The sequence below is a fragment of the Martes martes genome, assembly GCF_963455335.1.
Source record: "Martes martes genome assembly, chromosome: 9".
NCBI lineage: Eukaryota > Metazoa > Chordata > Mammalia > Carnivora > Mustelidae > Martes > Martes martes.
In genome coordinates this window covers 117,273,336-117,295,633 of record NC_137896.1, presented here as the reverse complement: position 1 = coordinate 117,295,633, position 22,298 = coordinate 117,273,336, and the positions used below count along the sequence as shown (strand labels likewise).

The 22,298-nt window shown below is 39.3% G+C and overlaps 1 protein-coding gene across 2 annotated transcripts in view; it reads left to right on the top strand.

Moving 5' to 3' along the window:
• The window catches only part of BABAM2 (BRISC and BRCA1 A complex member 2), a 401,322-nt gene that overhangs the window by 188,591 nt on the left and 190,433 nt on the right, over positions 1 to 22,298 (top strand). The gene's annotated exons all lie outside the window — the stretch shown is intronic.

Below are 22,298 nucleotides of genomic sequence, written 5' to 3'. Positions count from 1 at the left end.
TGGGGAGGGGACCCAGGCCTCCATAGTTTTTAAGACTCTCCAAAGGATTACAGCTAACATGGCAAGTCCCCACTCTAAAGAACAAATTAAACATTTTCATTCCTATGTAGCTATCTGGATGTTCAGGCTTAACCTGAAAAGGTATATTCTCTGTGCTTGCTATTATCAAATATGTACGTTGTGGGATTCTGTAGACACTCCCTGCCCTGTGACTATCAGGGCATGCTCCTGTGTGTATATGTGTGTGCATCTGCCTTAATGGGACACATTGTAAGCACTAAGAGGAAAGCCAGTCTTTTCCTTCTGTTTATCATCGTATCCCAAGTGCCTAGAATAGTCCCTGACGTTCTAGTAGATTATCAAGAGATATTTATGAAATTAATGAATTCAGTTTTTACTGCAAATAGGCAATGACTCTTCAATGATCAAAACCTCGTTCTGCATTCCTTGATTTTTAAAGAGCTCTCCCAGCCCCCAAGGAAAGACCTCTTCTTCATTCCTATAGCGTGTGGATGGGGAATATCCGTAGTTTGCTCAGACATTGTGCCTAGAAAGACATAAGGCGTGGAGAACCAAACCTGCAGAGAAAAAACCCACCATATTCACTCTCCCCTTCCCCATGGATGTCTGGCCCATCTCTGTCAACCAGTCCCTGTTGTTAGAGCAGGAAGCCCTGAGGTGAGTTTCACACATTCCCTGATACTGCTAAGCAGTTTTCAAGAACAACTTCAGGGCCTGATTTTCATTCTTTTCACAGTTAGATTTTTGGCCAATGGCCAAATGATAGATTTCTAGGTATTATAACAGATGATGTAACCCACAATTCCATTTGAAGTTTACAGTAAACAACCTGATGAGAAAAAAATTGATATTTTCATTGTGCTTATTTTACAGACAAGGTAACCCTTTTAATCACTCAAAACCAGTAGTAGCTCAGCTGGGACTTCGGCCTGGGTCCTCTGACTTGAGATCTTCTGAGTGAGAAGGGTTAACACTGCACTGGGCAGGCCGGGTTGCTTTTGTACTTCATGTAGGGAAGTTCAATGCTGTTAAAAACTTGAGTCACAATAAATTAGTTTCAGTGCCACTAATATTTGTTTTTAAAATCATTACCAGTTATCATTGTTAAGCTGTGGGTTTTTAAAAATTTGTTTTGTTTTTGGGCTCTCTTTGTGTGTTTAATGAGCTAGTATTGTTTTATGGAAAGACGTGGGGACTTGAAGGTGTGCTCAGTGAGTTGGCAGAACCACAGATACTACACGTTAGGGTTGGTTTTTCGGTCTCCAGTTTTCAGATAATCTTAGAATAATTTTCACCTGTCTTTGTTAACAGGCATTATACTCACAACTGCTTAACTCCTAATGCGTGAGTAAAAGATAGTAATCAAGAGATGGCCAAATGACAGAGTGCTTATATCCTGTACTCAGAACGTGGGTCCTTGAGAAAAGTAAATTACCTCTTGTAATTTCTCCTCCAGCTGTTACTTCCACATCTTTATTGTCTTTCCTGTGGGTATCACCAATCAGAATAGTTAATTTGGGGCTTGAAATAGATAGGTATGCTTCCAGCTCAGGGTCACTCCAAGGGGGTTATACTTCTTTAAGGTCTAGTCTTTAGGATAGATTTATCTTCAGGTTTGCCTTTGGTCTTATTCATGCGTAAATTTTATATACAGCCAACCAAAGGGCCCCTGCCGCAGAGTAGAGCGCTTTTGTTATCTGGAATTAGAGGACAAGGTTAAAGTCCAGATTTGCCATTTGCTGTTAGCTTTCTGAACATGTTTTCTCACCATAAAAATTAGGGTAGTACTTTTTATCTTTCTATTTTCCTGGGTTTTGGAAGACTCAAATGAGACATGTGTAAAACACATTCTTAACTGCCAAGTGCTATATAAATAATAGATATCATTGTTTTTTCATCAACCGTAATGATAATATTATTTTCCTCATTCTTGTGATCCTTTTTTTTTTTTTTTTTTAAAGTAGGCTTCATGCCCAGCATGGAGCCCAGTGTGGGCCTTGAACTCACGACCCTGAGATCAAGACCTGAGCTGAGATCAAGAGTCGGATGCTTAACTGACTGAACCACCCAGGCGTCCCTCATTAAGGCGAGCTTTAATAATATATTTTCCCCTTTTCTACTACTTTTATAAATTTAACTTTCCAGTCACAGATTTTATATAAAGATAGGAAAGTCAGTTTAATTTCATATTACCTTTAACATTCATCAGAACCTCTCGTTTTCCAGTCCTAAAGCAATTAAAATGGAGCCTCATGCCACTCAGGACCTTGCTCTGATTAAAAATGGTGTGGAAGAAAAATACTAGCTCCTTTAATAAAGGGTCTTTTATCCAAATGGATACATGATGCTTATGTGTTGCTCACTCAGAGTTTCACAGTGTTTTCCATGGCACAGGAGGGTCAGGGTAACTATCCTGGTAGGGTGCATGAGGCAGAGAGAGAAGAGTGTTCGGATGATTGTTGGGATGGGAAGGAGTAGAGATCTTGGTTCCATCTCTACTTGTGTATGGTCTGGATGATGGAGGAGAGAAGTCATTTCTCCCTTTGGGGCCTATTTACCCATCCTTTGAAAAGTTGAAGATGTTAAAATTGGTGATCTCCAAAGCTCCTTTCAGCTTTAGGCTTCATTGAGTCTGTGACTGAGTATCCAGGGAAGGTGAGAGAATTGTAACCAAACTAAAAATAATAATAAACTAGGAGTGGTTTTCTTTCTCAGAATCAGGGAAGTATAAAGATATAAAAGATAAAGAAATATAAATATTTGATGTTTAGCACCATCCAAAAATGACCTCCTTGTCTCTGGAAGGTAAATGATGAGCACCAGAGAATATGGAGTTAAAGTGAAACATGGCTTAGTTTTCTCCTTACGGTAACTTGGGAGAATAATATTTTGTCAATGAATACTTTGCGTGTAATTGCTTATATAATAGCTTCTCTAATTGTTTAATCGCAAAATTTAGCAACCATTCTCTGGATTTGGCATTTTCATTGCTACAATCAGCTGTAAATTTTAGTCCATCAGGGTAGTTCGATAGAATGGTTATTTTGAGGTCAGAATAACTCTAATATCGAACCTATCTCGGATGCAGCAAGAAGAGAAAATTACAAACCACTATCCCTCATGTGTGAACATAGATGTAGAAAACTTAAACAAAATATTAGCAAATAAAATTGAATATTATATTTAAAAAGGTAATAATAATACATCAAGTGGAGTTTCACCCTGGAATGCAAAGTTGGTTGAATTTTCAAAAATGAGTGTAATTAACTACATTAATAAAATAAAGAATAAAAGTCATATGATCGTCTTAGAAGAAACAGGAAAAATATTTGACAAAATTCAGTACTCATTCATAGTAAAAGAAAAGAAAAACTCTCAGCAAACTATGAATAGAAGTCAATGTCCTTGGGGCGCCTGGGAGGCTCAGTGCGTTAAGCCTCTGCCTTTGGCTCAGGTCATGGTCTCAGGGTCCTGGGATCAAGCCCTGCATCAGGCTTTCTGCTCAGTGGGGAGCTTGCTTCCTCCTCTCTCTCTGCCTGCCTGGTCTGCCTACTTGTGATCTCTCTGTCAAATAATAAATAAAATCTTAAAAAAAAAAAAAAAAAGGAGAAGTCAGTGTCCTCAATCTGATTAAGGGGATCTACAGTACACCCATTTACTAATGAAACGTTGACCACGTTTTTTCCTAATATCAGAATAAAGGCAAAGATGTCTGCTGTCACCACTTGTATTCAGGGTTGTATTGGATGTGCTAATGAATGCAATAAGGCAAGGGAAATAAATAAAAGACATAGTAATTGGCAAGGAAGAAGTAAAAACATCTTTGCAGACATTGTAATTGTATATGTAGAAAATCAAATGAAATTTACAAAAACCTATTAGAACAAAGGGTAAATTTAGTATAGGCACAGGGTATAAGATTAGTATTAGAAATGATTTATTATATTTCCATATACTAACAGAAAAACTGGAAAATAAAAACAATACCATTTAAATAGCATCCAAAAACATAAAATATTTAGGAATACATTTGATAAAAGATGTGGAGGATCTCTACACTGAAATCTATAATACTTTACTGAGAAAAATTATAGACATAAGTAAATGGATAGGTAATACTATGGAGCAGGGCCCAGGAGTTGTCAGAATACCCCCAGGATGGTTTGAAACTGGGTCCTGGTTAAAGAACAGGATAGAATGGGTTTTTAATTCTCCCATATAGTATTTTGTACCTAACAAATTACAGCCAGTCTCTGCCTTCCCCACTCCTGTCCTCTTTCCCTTTCTTCTTTTCTTTCACACACACACACACACACACACACACACACACACACACACAGTCCCCCAATTACTTGTACTTACTTCTGCCACCCTCGCTAGACTGTGAGTCCTTACACAGTTAGGATCACAGGACCATGTGTTTCCGTCCATACTCTCAACATCTGGCATAGTCTCTGGCATGTGCATACCGAGTAGGCTCTATGGGATCACTGCTTTTCACTGGTGTTATCTTCAGGTCATTCTTTATGGGTACCATCAAAGGACAAAAAGGTAACTTTTGAGGAACTGACACTTTTGTTTAGATGTAATTTTTCCTTCTTGTATTTAATCTTTCTGAGTTTTAATCACTAACAAATCTTTGGTCCAGATTTGAAGAATATTCAGCCTTGTCCTTTAAATTTGTATACACCATCATAAAACTCTCAGGAAGAGTGTTCATTACCAATTCCATGTGGTAGGAAGGAGTCTGGGGTAGACAGTACATGTATGTGTATATATATATATATATATTCAGACACACACATCCAAGTATATATGTATGTGAACATATATGTGTGTATATGTATATTTGTATTTTTGTTTGTTTTTCCCATTCTTAGAGGAGGAAACTGTGTCAGAAATATTGAACCACTTGCTCAGGCTTTCAAAGCTAGTACGTAAAGGTGGGGCCTGAACCCATGTCTTTTTTGGGGGGGTAAGATTTTATTTATTTATTTATTGAGAGACGGAGAGATCATGAGCAGAGGAAGGGGTGGAGGCAGAGGGAAAGATCTCAAGCAGACTCTGCAGAGCGCAGAGCGGAGAGCCTTTTGCAAGGCTTGATCGCAGAACCCTGAGATCATGACCTGAGTGGAAATCAAGAGTCGGACACTTCACTGATTTAGCCCCCCAGCTGCCACTCACCCCCTGTCTGTTTATTTCATTTTTTAATTTCATTTAATTTCACTTTTCTTCACTGTACCACACCACGCACTACCTTCTTGGTTGAGACGTTTACCTCTCTTTGGAAGACAGCATGTCGTCAGCATCGTGTCGGGGGCCCTCAGCTGCCTCTGTTCTCCGTGTGGCCATATCCTGTCTTTGGGGCCTAGAGCTGGTGACCGTGTGTACTTGTAATGGGAATAAATGTAGAACGTTAATTTCTTTTCGGTTTCTTGGTTCCTTTTCAGTTTTTAAATTTATCCTTAGTTTAGTTTTGTGGTGATTTAATTATTCCTTTGTTCCCTTATTCATTATTTTATCCCTCTAGCAAATGTTTATTGACCACGTACGATGTATTTTAGGTGTTGAGTAAGACTGGGACTGAGCTCTCAAAGTGCTCAACAGTTGGTGGACACCACATAAGAGATCAGTAATTGAGATAAGAGTACATGCTATCTTGTGAAATACTTGAACCCAGTGTAAGAATCAAATGTTAGTACTGCTCTGAGAGATTGGTAGTGTGAATATATAGGAAGTCGGGGTGGGGGAGCTAATCTGTGAATTGATAACCAAATTCTTATCTCTCCTGAGCCAGGTTAAGGGACACATTGTCATAGCCAACAGCATTTTCTAGCCTGTTCAGGGTAGGCCCAGGTTGGATTATCAGAACAACTGCCTGGCCCCTCCTCAAATTTAATTTAAAAGTTTTAAAGTAGGGGCGCCTGGGTGGCTCAGTAGGTTAGTGTCTGCCTTCGGCTCAGGTCATAATCCCAGGGTCCTGAGATCGAGCCCCGCATCGGGCTCCCTGCTCAGCAGAGTCTGCTTTACCTTCTCCCTCTGCCCCTCCCTCCCTCCCCCCTGATCATGCTCGCTGCCTTTCTCTCTCTCTCTCACTCTGTTCTCTGTCTCTCACTCTCAAATAAATAAAATCTTTAAAAAGATTTTTTAATTAGATTTGAGAAAATTTTCTATAAAAAGATTAAAACAACACAAATATCTGTATGTTGAGAAAGAGGTGATAAAGTTATATTGAAATTTAGTATTAACATCTGTAGAAGGATGATTTATGATCCCTACAGTGAATACTTCATCAGTTCAGAGACCTTTTAAATCTCGTCCGTGGCTGCACCTGGCTCAGAGTAGGTGCACAATAAATCTTTATTGAATTCGATAAATTGGGAGGCATTTGAAACATTTAAATATAGATAGAGGAGATTGTGTTGGCCACAGAATACAGGGTTTTAAGATACTCATGTTGGTCTGACCTAAGTATTCAGTTTTTTAAAAATTACAAATGTAAACATCCTTACAAATAAGCAGAGAACCTGATGAATATTTGACTATGTTATTACAAGGTTAAGTCATGTAATTACAGAACAGTAAGAGTAGAAGAGCTTCAGAAATCATCTAGTCCAACCTTAAAATTAATGTAAATAAGTAGTTAATACATTTGCATGAGTCAAAAATTGAAATATGTAAACAGGTTTACATTCCCATCCCATTTCCACATACCCCTTTCCCCTTCTGGTCACCTCTAGGTAATCACTTTTAGTACTTTCTTATATATCTGTCCTTCCAGAATTTCTTTATGCAAATATGTGTATATTATGTTCTTATGCATTATATATGTTTATATTATATATTATATAAATATAAATGGTATAACTATATAAGTAATATATACTTATATTATTATATACTATGTAAACCCTATATTATAATCTAAACATATAAACATATATATTATTATGTTCTTATGTATTATATATATTCTTATTTATCTTCTTACACAAAAGGTGGTATACTGTATTCACTACTCTGCATTTTGGGTTTTGTTTTGTTTTTTTTTAAAGATTTTATTTATTTATTTGACAGAGATCACAAGTAGGCAGAGAGCAGGCAGAGAGAGAGAGGGGGAAGCAGGCTCCCTGCTGAGCAGAGAGCCCGATGTGGGGCTCGATCCCAGGACCCTGGGATCATGACCTGAGCTGAAGGCAGAAGCTTTAACCCACTGAGCCACCTAGGCGCGCCCCCCTTTTTTTGACTTAACAAAAATATCTTGACAATATAGCTCCCTCTTTTTTTTTTTTCCCACCAATGCCTAGTTGTCTGTTTTGTGATTATACCATAGCTTCTTTAATCATCCTCTATGGACGCTGAGGCTTTGGCTGTTATAAATAGTGCTGCACTTGAATAATCTTGTATATGCATTATTTCCTGTGTTTGCTGGTATATTTGTAAGACAAATTTCCAGAAGTAGAATTGCCAGGTCAAAGGGTAAATGGATTTGTAATTTTGATGAGCACTGCCAGGTTTCCTTCAGAGTGGTCTTTTCATTTTATAGGTGAGGAAACTGAGGCTTTGGGAGTTAAGTCATTTATTATGAGCGGCAGAGTGAGGACATGTCTCTCGAAGGTCTTTCCAGACCCAAGTTTAGATCAGGTGCATTTCCTCCATGCTCCTATATTACCCTTAATATCCTCTCAACCAAGCCTTTATCCCATGCATTGTAATTGTGGACTTACTTGCCTGTCTTCCTATCTGTGTGCTTATAATTATAGCCCAAATACCTAGCACAGGGCGTGATACAGAGTGGGTTCCTAATAAATATTTGTTAACTGAATGACTGGAAACAAGTTAGATCTTCTGACTTATAGTACAGAGATCATTATATTCCATTTAACATTCTTAAAATCAACTTTAAAAGACACATCAGCTGTACAAATAGATGCAGGGTATAAGGGAGATGTAGTTAGAACTGTTCACGTGAAGAAGATTTAGGGCATTTAGGATTCATATGTAAAGAATTTGGGAGTCAGCTGTCAAAAATCTTACGTAATAGAAGTCTTCATTAATGGAAGTGCTGTTTCCAGGACAAAGGAGGTGGTAGTTTCAAAAGCCGTCTCTGGAGTGTTGAGTAGCATAATTCTGGGTGCTGCATTCTAGGAGGTATATAGGTGAAGATGACGACTAACAGTGGAAGGTGAATAGGATAGCAAGAGATCTGAATTTCTACCAAGTATGAAGAATTAGTGCTATTTATATAAGAAAAGAGACAACTTAAAGAAGGTGTTCTTCTTTTAGGTATTTTAAAGGGCTCCATAAAGAACAGAATTTTTCTCTGTAGTTTCAGGGGGGAGAACTGGAGCTATTATGTCAAAATGATGGATTTGCTGATTTTAACTAAATATTGTTGAGTCTAAAAGCGAACGCCTTGTGAAATGTCACAAAAGCCTTGGCCTTTGGATTCCCTTCATGAAGAAGACCAAGTCAACACTTGTGCAGGGTGGGGACAAGCCTAGCTAACATAAAAACTGTGTCCCTCTCGAGAGAGATCTCTTTTCCAAGGAGAGACTATTAGAAGCATAGTGTTGATTTCTTTGAAGTCCATTCCAAGGGGCTACAACAACAGGAAAGAGTTTCTGAGGAAATACAAGAGATGATGGCTATAGGTTTAGGTTCTGTGAGTGAGGAATTCAGCACCCTGTCAAATGACATGAAGTGCAGAGCTTGGTTTTATTTTCAGGAGGTAACTAGCATGAGAACCAGTCATGCCCTTGGCGCACAGGCGAAAGGTTGCACAGAATAAGTGTAGTCTGATGTCCGCTATCAGAGGCTAACTTCATATTGAATACTGGATGCAAATAAGAGGAGTAATTAAGAAAAATATCATTATTGAGCACTTACTGTGTGCTGGGCATTTTACAATACTCCCAGTAGTCCAAAGAAGTAGGTATTAGCGTCCCCTTTTTGTAGCTAAGAAATCTGTGAATCAAGAAACTTAAATAACTTGTTAGAGTCAGGTATCATGTAGTGGAGACTGGATTCAAACCCAGACCTATCCTCTTACTCTCTGCACTTACTGCCTTTCCCTGTATTGTTCACTGATTAGGAAAGGGCCTCCAAATATGTCAGGGAAGGCTCCCATTGATTCAGGCCCTAGGTGGGTTTGAACCTAGTAGTAGTCCTCACAGCTTGGGGGGCAGAGTAAATGGGGGCCTAACAAGAACAGATTTAGGCAAAGCAGAGGTTGAATGTCTGGCGTCTGTCAAAAATGCCATTGTTTTAAAAACTGAACTACACAAAGCTTGGAAACCCAATTGACAAAAGTTTAGACACTCATTTAGAAGCAGGGAGGTTACAACAATTTTTAGGTATTGTTGATCTGGAAAAAAAATTAAACTGTGGTGGAAAAAAGAAAAACTTTTCCTCCTTGGTGGGGTTGGGGGAGAGTACAAAAAGAATACGATATATGGGGTGAGCATAGGGGTTCAGGCAACTAATTTCCAAATCCTTTCACTTCTGATATTACTGAACTATCCCTCTAGTTGTTTCCATGTATCTGTGGTTTACATAGTTAACTATTTTAAAGTAGTTCTGGAACGTTCAATTATGTTACTATTTCATGGCTTTACCAGCCATTCTCATACCATTAGATACTTAAATGCTCTTTCCTTCTTCCTGTCTTCATTTTCCTCCCTCCCTCCATCTTAACTGCCTTCTTTCATTCCTTCCTTTTTTTTCTCTCTCTCCTTATTTCTAGTAGTGCTGCCTTGAACATCTTCTACTAATTTCTGTCATTTTCTTTTGAATTATTTCCTTGGAATCATTCCCCCAAAATAGAATTATTGGGTTGAAGGAAGGATAAGCACAGTTTGTTACATATTTCCAGGTTGCATTCAAGAAAGATTATACCAATTTATAGTTTGGTTGAACAATATGGGTTTGAACTGTGCATTTTTTTTTCTGATAAATACAGGACAGTGCTTTAAATGTGTTTTCTCTTCCTTATGATCTTCTTAGTAACATTATCTTTTCTCCAGCTTACTGTATTGTAAGAAATTAGTATACATTACATATCTATAACATACAAAATATGTCTTAATTGACCATTTATGTTATCAGCAAGGCTTCTGGTCAACAGTAGGTTATTAGTAGTTGAATTTGGGGGGAATCAAAAATTATACATAAATTTTCAGCCACGTGAGGGTTTGGCACCCAGCCTCTGCATTGTTCAACTGTATTTCCAACAGTGTGAAAATGATCTCCATGATTAATTATTAAGATTCTGTGTATTGTGGGATGGGTCTGGCCCAGAACCTGGCCTTGGAAACGAAACCAATCCATTGGGTAGGATGGTAATCCAAGAAGGTAACAGTACCAGATAACCACAAGGCATTCAGGCAGGCAGAAAGAGAGACCAGTGACAGTAATTGATATTATTTTAGTCTCTGAGAGCATGGGCAGAGCAAGGTAGAGCCAGAGCTGTGTAAGATTTGTGATGCCTGGCGGCAAAGCACCTAGGGTCTGGAAGATAAAACTCAGATTTATTTACTGGAATGCTTAGAAAGTAAGTTCTTGACCATATGTAACCAGGCAAGGCCCACAAAAATAACCAGAAAATCTGGAACTAGCTGGGAAGATGAGTAGGGTTTGGAGAGTAAGAGGCAAATTTTTTGGTACTCCAGCCCTGGCTTAATTGGATATCTGTTATTTTCACTTATTTTTGATAAGTTAATAGTTACATGGTAATGCCTTAAAATGATTTTTTATTGACTTGTCAAGTTGTGCTTTTTTCCAGGGTTCATATTCTTGGAGCACTTTTTCAAGTAAAATCTGGTTATTGAGTCTTTTTGTTTATGCGCCATGGATAGTAGGATTGTATCACATTTAGCTATTCTGCTCTCTCTGTCCTTTAGATAATTTAATATTATATTGGTAGATATTTGCCATTTGGTATATTTGGGGGAGTAAATTCTTTTATATTTGAAAATATGTTATCTGTGGTGATATTCTACTTTTTTTTGGCTCTTCCATAGTTGCAATAAATATGCTGTCCTGTTTTTTTGGTACATATATCATCACTCTTTAGCCTGCACATATGGTACGAGTTTAAGCTCTAACTTACTTCTTTGCATCTCTGTTCACTCTTCAGTTATTCACTCGCACTTTTTCTCCTGCAAGAAGATTGCTTCTGGTTTATCATGTACTAACACTTTGTATTTATTTACGAATTCTATTTTGAGCTTATTTTATTTCAACCAATACTGTATCTTTTTTAAAAAGTAATTTTTCTTTTGTAACAGTTTAAAATTTGATAGTATGAAACCGGTATCATGACTTCACTGTCTTTGGGGTGTTTTTTCTACTTTTCAAATACTTTTTTTTTTTAAAGATTTGAGTAATTGTGTATTTCCTTGTACCAGGATAAATGCTTCTTATCACACCACTGAAGCAGGAAATTACAAGGGGTAGGGGTGAGTTGCCGTTTGACTCGAGCACCCTAATTGCTGCACACACATGCTGAGAAATGTTTTGTGATTTTTTTTCCCAGAGAGGGGTGGGAGGGGCAGAGGGGGAGAGAGAGTCTTAAGCAGGCTCCACGCCCAGTGCAGAGCCCAACACGGGACTAGATCTCAAGGATTCTGAGGTCATGACCTGAGCTAAAATCAAGAGCCGGCCACTTAACTGAGTCAGCCACCCAGGTGCCCCACATGTTTAGAAATGCTGTTCTGAAATTCTCAGCATTGATTCTGTTTCATGCTGATCATTTGATGGTACAGAATTGAAGACAACTAGAAATTACTGTTTTTCATCATTGCCTTCACACTGCTCAGAGGAACCTTTTGAGACTGTTGTAAGGATTAATTTAGTGATGATGATGGTGGTGGTGGTGGTGGTGGTAGTGATGGTGGTGATTGCTATTTCACTATTTCTTTTGGACAGAATCCACCGATCAGCATTTAAACATGGAAGTATGTCATTTGTGTTTCTCAAAGGAAGCCAACATCAAGTTCTGTAAAATCAGTATTTTATTTAATCTACATAATAATTTAGGGAATGTTGTCATCTTTACTATATTTAGTTTCCCCAGCATGGAGCAAATTATATTTCTCCATTTATCCATCTTTCTGCCATCAGACTTTATGTCATATTTGAATAAACCTCTAATTTTCTGATTTAAATTAATACCCACTTATTGAATTTTTTGTCAGCATTGTAAGTGGGGTCTCTTCCACTGTATTTTCTAGCTGTGGGCCATGGTACATAGGCTTGTAGTAATTTGAAATGGATTTTTACCCTGCAACTTTGCTGAAGTCATTTAACACTAATTATTTAAAATTGATTTTATGGAGTTATATAAGCATATAACTTTATAACTTAATAACCTAGAACTGTTTCATATATAAAATATTTTTCTTTCCTTTCTGTGGTTATGTTTTTTAATTCTTTCTTCTCAAATACCTGATTGCCCATTCAGTGAAGGAACTACTCTTGCTTCCCTTAGACCTGGGAAAAAAGGGAATCAGATTACCCTGTGAAAGTTGCAGCCAGCACATAAGTGGATAAAGGTATTAACATGCAATATTCTCTTTGGGAGATGAAATGGATCCCAGGTGAGCAATATTAGACCTGTTTGAGTGTGTTCATGTATCTGAAGAAGGAGTGTATCAAACCAAAGCTAGGGAAAGAATGGGAAAAAAAGAATGTTGTAGAGTTAAAGTTTGGTAGTAACTATTCCAGCATTACCCAGAATAAAGGATGGGTAACTTTGAATTTGAATAATCCACAGTTTGAATAACCTGAAAGTGGAGATGGATACAAGAGAATGTAGCTCAGATGTAAGTACTCTTGTCATCCCCATTGGTCCCAATTACCAGGTTCTCCCAAGAGTGAGATTGGTGTATCAGCCTTTATTAAAATGCAGTTCCTCTAACCCCCTTCTTCTGAGCCCTTGCTCACCTAACAACCCACACAGGTCTTCTTCAGAGAAAGAGAACGAACACACTGATCTTAGGGGCTTGGAGTATTCCATTCCCTGTGACTGTGATTTGTAATTAAAAGTAATAGACTGATATTGTGGGAAAGAATGCACTAACCATATGAACTTAGAATAATTTTAATACCTAATTAATTTCCCATAGTGAACTAATGAGTTAGCATTTTGGTTGTATGTCACTTACCCTTGGGCAATGGCTTTGCAGTTGGTGTGCAAACAGAAGTGTTCCCGAGCTCAGATGTCTCACTAAGACCATAAACCACACTCCTGAGGCCTCTTTGAGAGAGCCTGACAACCTGGCGGTAGTGTTTGCATTGCCAGGGGGCGTACAATGGGTATTTTCGTTTTCTGTGAGCATTTACTGCAACAATAATGTGATCCTTACTACTTCTCTTCTTTATGTGATGAATTATATTGTTTTCCCTGTGTCCAGTCATGCAGTGCAGGTATAAATTCTGCTGGTTCATTTTGAAAAATTATTTCAATGTGGTCTTGTATTTTATTTAATAAGATTTTTATTTAGTTATTAGAGCCATACTTAGGGCCACCTGGTTGGCTCAGTCAGTGGAGCGTGTGACTCCTGATCTCCGGGTTGGGGGTTCGAGCCCCATGTTGGGTGTGGAGATTTCTTAAAAATAAAAGATCTTAAAAAAACACACACACACCTTTGTGAATGTCTTGTGTGTTTATGGAAAATAAAATTATATTAGCCTAATGAAGTATTTTGAAAAGCACAACATTCTTACCTATTTTTGGAAAGGTTAGAAACATTCTACAACAAACTCACTGGCTATAGGCATTTTTTAAAAACAGTAATTCTTTTTTTTTTTTAAGATTTTATTTATTTATTTGACAGACAGAGATCACAAGCAGGCAGAGAAGCAGGCAGAGAGAGAGAGGAAGGGAAGCAGGCTCCCCGCTGAGCAGAGAGCCCGATGCGGGGCTCTATCCCAGGACCCTGGGATCATGACCTGAGCCGAAAGCAGAGGCTTTAACCCACTGAGCCACTCAGGTGCCCCCAAAACAGTAATTCTTAATAAAATAACTTTTCTTTTTGTTGTAAGTTATTCATTTAAGTTTACTATTTCTTGATACTTCTCTTTTATTCTCTTGTAATTTTGAATTTTTATCTGTGTCCATTTAATAACTAAACTTATTAGCATATAACTAAAATTTATAATGCCCTAATTAAAAGAAAAACCTATTTTCCAACTAACAGTTCTGATTTAATAATACAGGTTTTTCTCTCTTCGGGGCTGGTTGCAGGTGCTTAGCTTGTTTGTTATGTTTCTTCTGCTCTTAGTTTTATTTTTTGCCCTTTCTAATTTTAGTTTTCTGTGGCTTCTTTGCTCTTTGTAAAGATTCTTTCAGAGAGATTCTTTTTTTTTTTTAAGATTTATTTCTTTATTTTGAGAGAAATAGAGAGCAAGCAGGGAGAGGGGCAGAGGGAAAGAGAGGGAGACTCTCAAGCAGACTCCCCATTGAGCGAGGAGCCTGATGCAGGGGCTCAATCCCATGACCCAGAGATCATGACCTGAACCGAAATCAAGAGTCAGATGCTTAACTGACTGAGCCACCCAGGTGCCCCTCAGAGAGAGTCTTGACTTTTTTTTTCTTTCCTCAGTAATCTAGACATTTGGGACATCTTTTGTAGGAGGACTGATTTCCTTAAGATGGCTGCCTGACTTTTAAAAACCCAATTAGTTATCATTCACATAAAGATGCTTGCCAAATTATGTAAAAAAAAAAAAAGAGAGAGAAAAGTCCTATTGCTTGAAAACATCCCCTTTGGAGGTATATATATGGCCACTCCTGCAGTCAGGAGTCATCATTTTAGTATTGCCTTCTGGTCTTCAAACTCAGATGATTTCACGTCGTGTAACTATTTGGATAGTACTAATAGGAAGCACAAGAACATGCTGGAGAGGAGATGGTTTCTGGAACAGAAAAGCTATTATATATACCTGTTGGGATTTTTATGCCCTTCAGGAAAACAGCCAGGAAGTTAGTTGCCAAATGAAAGGGCAGATGATGGCTGTTGGTCTGTGACTTTGAATTCAAAGTCCAGGGCCTGTGCAGAGGCCCTACCAAGCAGGGTGTGGGTTCTAAGGGGTGGGAGGTGTGTGGCAGTTGTGGTGCCACTCATTTATCACAGGAGGGACCAAATGAGAAACCGATTCTGCATAGACAAGTCAGGATCTGCCAGCAAAGAGTTCACGCACAGAGACAGCAATGGACGGGCATCATTTCCGGGGAAATGGGCCAGGCTCCGTGGGCATCAAGAGCAGGAAATCACTGAGCCAGATACCTCAAGGTGATCTGAGATTGCAATGACAATGGTGATGGCCGTAGTGGTGGCCACCTTTTACACATATTACTGATACAATAGTTTTATAACCTTTCCCATTTCATGGTTGAGGAAACAGAAGCTCATTTAACTGATTTACCAAACCAGGTTGACATAGCAAGTGAGCAGTGGGGCCCCGATTCTTACTAGTCCCAACTCCAAAGCCTGTGATCGTTCTACTAAACCACATTACCTGGGCTTTACCCTGCAGACACATTGACACACGACTCAGACGACTGACACAACAGGGTTACAGCTGCTTACATCTAGGACTGAAGCTATATGTTCTCCAGGTCTGGCTTTTCCATGCTTTATTCAGTGTGTGTTAACAAGAACTGGCAGGTCTGTGATGGCAGGTAGCATGAGGCAGGGTCCCCTAAATTCCCATCCCTGAGATGGTTCGAATTCTCCTGCTTCTCTGCCTAATTCTCTCACCTGTGCTAGAAGTGATATTTTTAGAAGTTTAGGGAGCAGAGTGAGGGCTGAGATGAAGTCTGCCTTCCCAGGCTGGCTGTGAGTCCCAGGTCCTCCCCTCTGGTTCTCCTACCCACTCATCCATCCGAGCAACCTGCAGGCCTCCTGGGGTGCCCCACATGGTATGCTGTAGCCTGTGTGGGTGGCCACCCAGATTGGGAAAAGTAGTCATTTATTTTTATCTCATCCTCTTAGAATTTCTACTGTTGGTGGATGTTTCATGATGTTCACTTGTATTCACGCCCCAGTTCAGTATATGGCTTACAGGGACATACATGCAGACATCTTGATGTGGAACTCAAACAGTGTTTCCTGATGGGGTATGATTTTAAATGTTTGGATATCGGTATTCCAGGGGAATAGACCCCTCCTGATATGTTAAAACAAAACAAAACAAAACAACAACAAAAAAACAAAGCTCAGATTTCCTTGGTCCACCCACACTTTCTGAAGCACAATCTCCAGGGGTAGGGTCCAGGATTATGATTTTTAACAAATGCCAGAAATTGAACTCTTCCAGGGGATGGTCCCTCAAAACTATACTTGAAGTTGCTGGAACAAATCTTGGCACCAATGGTTATAAATAGACTTTTGGAAATCTGAAGTCCTTTGAATTGGCTGACTTGTTTATTGTGTGTTATGCCCTGTTGAAGGGTTAGCTCCAAGAGGAGTTCACCGCTTGTTCCTAGAATAGTGCTGGATGCATAGGAGTGCTCAGGAAATACTTGTCAAATGAATGAATGAATAATGGAACCCTTTTCCCCGCTGTGTTTGGGCAACACGTGTCCCTTCTTTCCTCAGCTACCAAAGAATGAACACATTTCAGCTGTGCGGCTGTCAGCTTGAACACTCTGATGACGTCCATAGTTGTTCTACTGAACTGACTGCAATTGTTTCATGTTCAAAAATCATAATGTTAATTCTCTTATTTTATTGTATTTTCATTCCACCAGAGACAGTAGTGGTGGAATATGGAATTGGAAGGTGATGTAGAGATCTGCTTTTATTTCATTGCTCGTTTCACGTCTCTGTGTCTTTAAGGAAAGGGCCAAGCTACGACTTGGTCATTCTCCAGATCCAAGAGGAAGTGGATTGTAGCAGTTGTGCCTTTGTAGAGCAGATGTTTTGGTTGGAAAGGCTATCAGCCATCTGACTCATAATAAATCCTCAATTCCAGTAAATTCCCAGTTTTTAGTTACAGTAGGTAGGATGCAGGAAAACAATGTCTTCCACTTTGGGATCTTTAACTTGTCTCAGATATTACCACTATTCCCTGTGCATCACCGTGTGTGAAAGAATGAAATGCTAGGGGAGGTTAGAGCAATTCCAGGAATAGGCTCAGTCAGTTTTTAAGAGAGACCATTGAAGGTAGACCAAAGCCACTGCCCTCTCTGACGTATTATTAATGACAAGAAGCGTAACTGCATTGAGTTTTCTTATAAGTTTCTGTGTTAAAATCATTTCTAGGTTACATTAATTTGAGTAATCTATAAACAAGCCTATACTTTTGTTTTTTTATGGAGAGGGTTTCCTTTTTCCTTTTCCATAAACTTTGAAAGTAATTATATGGTTCCTTATATAACATCTTTAATTGTAGAATATTTGCTGTATGGGGAAAATTTACTCAGTACATACAAGTGTCTCAAAATTCTACCAGGACCTTCTAGCTAGTGTTCCAGATGGATAAATCAGAGTCACAGAAATATTCAATAGATCATATTTTGTGTTACGATCGTGGTTGAGAGAATTCATTATTGACTTAGTAAACTGCCGTCTTACTCTCCTCCCTCTGCTTTCATCGAGGAGCCCGTCGTTTCTTTTTCACCATCGCTGAAACAGCTCCTCCCAGAGATGTCTGAAGCCTTCAAGGTCCCACTGCTTCTTCAGAGCGCAGGAGTGCCCTTGCTTCTAGTCAGGGGCCTGGCTCTGGTTTCGGAGGGCTTCTCAGGCCATCTGTCCCATCAAGTGAAACATTGAAAGTTTGGGCGGAAGCAGTTCACTTGCTAGAACTCCTGCCGTTTTCCTGAGTTGGTCTTTGGCTTTCCTATCCAGCATCACGTTCTTCAGAAGCATTACTGTTCCCTTTATACTCCTTCTATGTCATTTGTCCTCTCCAGTTTTAGCTAATAAAGGGGTCGTTATATACTCAGAAGGCTGATTTAGCACGGTACGTTAAGAGAGCACCTTTTGACCTTCATATTCTAGGCACACTCGTATCTCTTCAGAATTGCCAGAGGTATCTCTTCAATGAGGGAAAAGGTAGAATAAATAGTGTCCCTGAATTCATCACGTGGTCTATTCAGTTGTGATGAGAACTGGTGTGTGGGAGAGTCACGGCAGGAGGTAAGAGGCAGAAGATTCTGATTACAGCATAAAGGGGGCGGGCAGGAATGGTCAGTTCTCTGAGAACGGGTCTGATTCTTTTTGCTGCTCCCACAGTGAATGGCGTGGTGCCATGTGCCTCGGGAGCTATGGGATCCCAGTGGGAAAAGCCTGGGCTTTGAGCTGGAAAGGACTGAATTTGTGTGCTCATGCTCTCTTTACTAGTTGAAGACTCTGGATATTCTGCTTAATGTCTTTTAGAAAATTTAAATGTGCAAAATGGAGATGATACAGTATCTGTCTTAAAGGGTTGTTGGTGATGTCAGTTTCGGTGTGATATACATATATATATACATACATACATATAGCACTCAGACACAGATAAGCCTTATTAAGCCGTTTTCTGTTACGGAGCACTGCTAACCTAGGTTTGACTATCTCAGCCATCAAATCTCGGCGCCAGCGTCAGGTGGAGGCCAGCCATTCCAGGTTTGCCATAGACAAACCTAGCAAGATTCCTAAACTTGGTTAAAATAGCAGTGTTGGGGGAAATAGTAATTTTTGTTATGATTTGAGAATTATGCACATCTTATTGTACAATTAAGGATAAATATGTACCATTAAACTTTTAAGTATTATTTAATGGGTTCCTGATTTAAAATTCCAGCTTCTCTCTTTCCTTTTATTCCTAAGAGAACAAGGTCTTTATATAGTCAGGTCGGATTTTATTATCTGCCAATTGTTTTCTTTTCTTTTCTTTTTTTTTTTTAATTTTGAAACAGTATCAAATTCATAATGGAAATACAAGAATGGTACAAAGCACTTTTTTCTTTAACCATTTCAGAGTGAGCTATTGATGTGATGCCCTTCGCCTCCAAATACTTAGCATGTATCTCCCATAAATGAGGACATTCTTTGACATAATTATAATACAGTCCTAAATATCAGGAAGGTAACATTTCTCTAGAACTATCATCCCATTCTGAGACCCCACTGACACTTCACCAGTTGTTCTGGTGGTTTCCCTATAGCAAAAGAATTCCATTTGGAATCACGCGTCACAGTCAGTCACTGCGTCTCTTCAGCCTCTGATAGTTCCTCAGTTTTTCCTTGACGTTTACAACATTTTTGAAGATTATAGGCCAGTTACTTCATAAAATGACTCCTGATTCAGGTTTGGCTGGTGTTCCATCGCGATTAGATTTTTTTTGATATATTTTTTTAAGATTTTATTTATTTGACAGTGATCACAAGTAGGCAGAGAGGCAGATGGGAGGGGGGGAAGCAGGCTCCCTGCTGAGCAGAGAGCCCGATGTGGGACTCGATCCCAGGACTCTGAGATCATGACCTGAGCCGAAGGCAGCGGCTTAACCCACTGAGCCACCCAGGCGCCCCGTGATTAGATTTTTAAAAAAATATTTATTTATTAGCGAGGGAGAGAGAGTGCATGCTGCGGGTGGGGGGGGGGCAGGGACAGAGGGAAAAACATCTCCAACAGACACCCCGCTTAGCTCAGAGCCTGATGCAGGGCTCCATCTCACAACCCTGAGATCATGACCTGAGCTGAAATCAAGAGTCAGATGCTTAGCCTACTGAGCCACCCAGATGCCCCTTCGTGATGACTGGGTTTTGACTATGTGTCTGTGACAGGAATGCCATAGGAGTGATTCTGTCTCTGTCTCATTGCCCCCTCTCAGGTGGTGCACACTTTGACTCATTACTGGTGATGTTCTTACATGGACTGCTTGTTTCAGGTGGGGTCTGTAAGGTTCACTCTGACTTTCCTTCCCCCCCCCCTTTGTATTGGTACATATTTTGTGGGGTGGTCCTTTGAAATTATATAAATATCCCATTTTCATCAAACTTTCAATTTGTGTATTTATAGCAGTATGGACTCGTGATTTCCCATTTTATTGAATGCATTGTAGTCAGTTACTATCATTTATTTTGATGTTCAGCATTCTTTCTCTTTCTGTCTAATGAGCAACCATGTTCATACTGGTACCTCCAATTCTGATTGAGTACACTGAGTTTTTTATATTATCTTTCTCTTTATACATACTCATGACTTCTCTGAATGGGATAGATCCAGTGCCCATTATTTTTAATAGCCCTTAATATATTATATGTTACATCCATCTGCCTGTATGTCACCATCCGCCTGTACGTCACCAGCCTCCTGTTGCTGCTGCCACTCCCCCATGTGGGCACCCTCCTCATTCTGCCTGGGCCCTGACACTGGCACCGAGTTGCCCTTTTCTGGGAATGTCCTTCTCACTCTATTCTGAACCACTGTAGACCTCTCTCCCCCTACCCTCCATTCAGCCTTGCCTCCTTCAGTCCATCCTTCCAGGCTGTTAGAATATCTTTCTAAAACAACCTGATTGTGTCATTACCCTGTTTTTAATCCCTTCTCACATTCCTCTTCAATAATAAAACAAGCGATTTGCCTTCCACGCAACAGGGTTGTTGATGATCGGGCCTCCAGACCTGTTCAGCTTTATCTTTGACCTCTCCTCCATATTTCCACTCTTTCAGTCTCCCTGAACAATGCCCTGAATGTGCCACATGCTCTTACTCTTTTCTCCTTTCGATCACTTGGATTCCTTTCAACAAAAACATCTCCTGCTTGAAAAGTCTTAATGTATCAACCAGTTCTGCCTTCTCTTTAGGACCCATTTGTCTTTCTGCCAGAGGTGCTCACCTCTCTTATAACACACCTTTATTGTAACAGTTTTAACGTAATGGTCAGTTTACTTCCTTATTTTTCCACTTGACTGTCAAAGTTTTGAGGGCCTGTGTTCCCTAGTGCCTTCTAGGTGGCACCTAACCCACAGTGGGGCAATAATACGTGTTTGCAGAATGAATGAATTCCAAGGTCAATCCCAAAGATATACTCAGTACAGCAGGGAAATGGAAGTAACTGAAGACAGAAGAAATTTTTTGAAAATCTGCAGCATACATTGTCCACACTGCACAGGCAGCAGCAGGTCCAGCCCCGGCTTATTTGGGGGAAAGGCCTGCTTTGGTTTGTTGAGGAACTGGAAAGTTTTTTTGCTCTTGTGTTGTTTTGTAACATAGTTCACGAAACCTGTTTTGGATGGTTGCACATGTTTTCTTGTACATTACCAACATTTAATTCAGTAAGTAATAGACCCCAAGAAACCCAAGAAGCTAATAGCCCTAACTAGTCCACTATTTTAATTGCCTTCTTTCATGCTTATTTAGTAAAAACTTTTTTTCAGTAAGTTGAATCCACATTCCAATGTGAACTAGAAATGTTAAGCTGTTAATAGCTTCCCTGGAGAATTGCAACTTGCTGGAATGCTTCGGTACTGTCATCATCATTTATGCATCGTGAAATGTCACAATATCTGTTCATAAGCACAAAACGGTAAACGTATGTTAATTGGTCTATCGTAAACCTGTTATTAGTTCAGAAATTAAAGAAATATTCCTCACTAACTCAAGTCAGTGATAAAGTCTAACTCAGTTTATAGTTCTTCTAAATCTGGTCATCGGCACTTCTATAATTAGTAAAGTTCTTACAAAGCCACCTACTCAATAGTTATGCTAAATCCAACATTTACAGTTTTACATTTTGGGAACTTTTAATATAACATATTCTTCCCCATATGAATCTTTCCACTCTTCATAATTCCCTCCTCTTTGGGATCTTAGAGTTCTTTTTAATTCACACAGGCTCATTTAGTACATGACAAAGAGTTTTCAAAGCAAATTTGGATATAGCAGAATGATGGAGTGGAGAAAAAGCATTGAGGCCCGAAATCGGCAGTCATGGGCTTTGGTTTCGGCCCTGTGACTAATTAGCTCTGCACTTGAGACGAATCACTTCCCTTATCTCAGTTTCTCCATCTGTAGATCTGTGAAGTATGGGTGTTGAAATTAATGGTTACGAACTTTATTTTTAATATACTAGCAACAGTTTTACAAACACAGTCTTTCTCCGAGGGTCCAGTATGCAAAAACAGATAGAATTAGTAGTCACTCTTAAGACATAAACTTGTAACTTGCACGTGACCCCTCGCTCTCTGGAACACAGAGTAATAACCACTGGATGAGAGAAGCCTTAGAGAAGGGGCTTTTTACCTATAACGTTCTCTGATTTTGTTTACCCCTCACTCGTGTCAT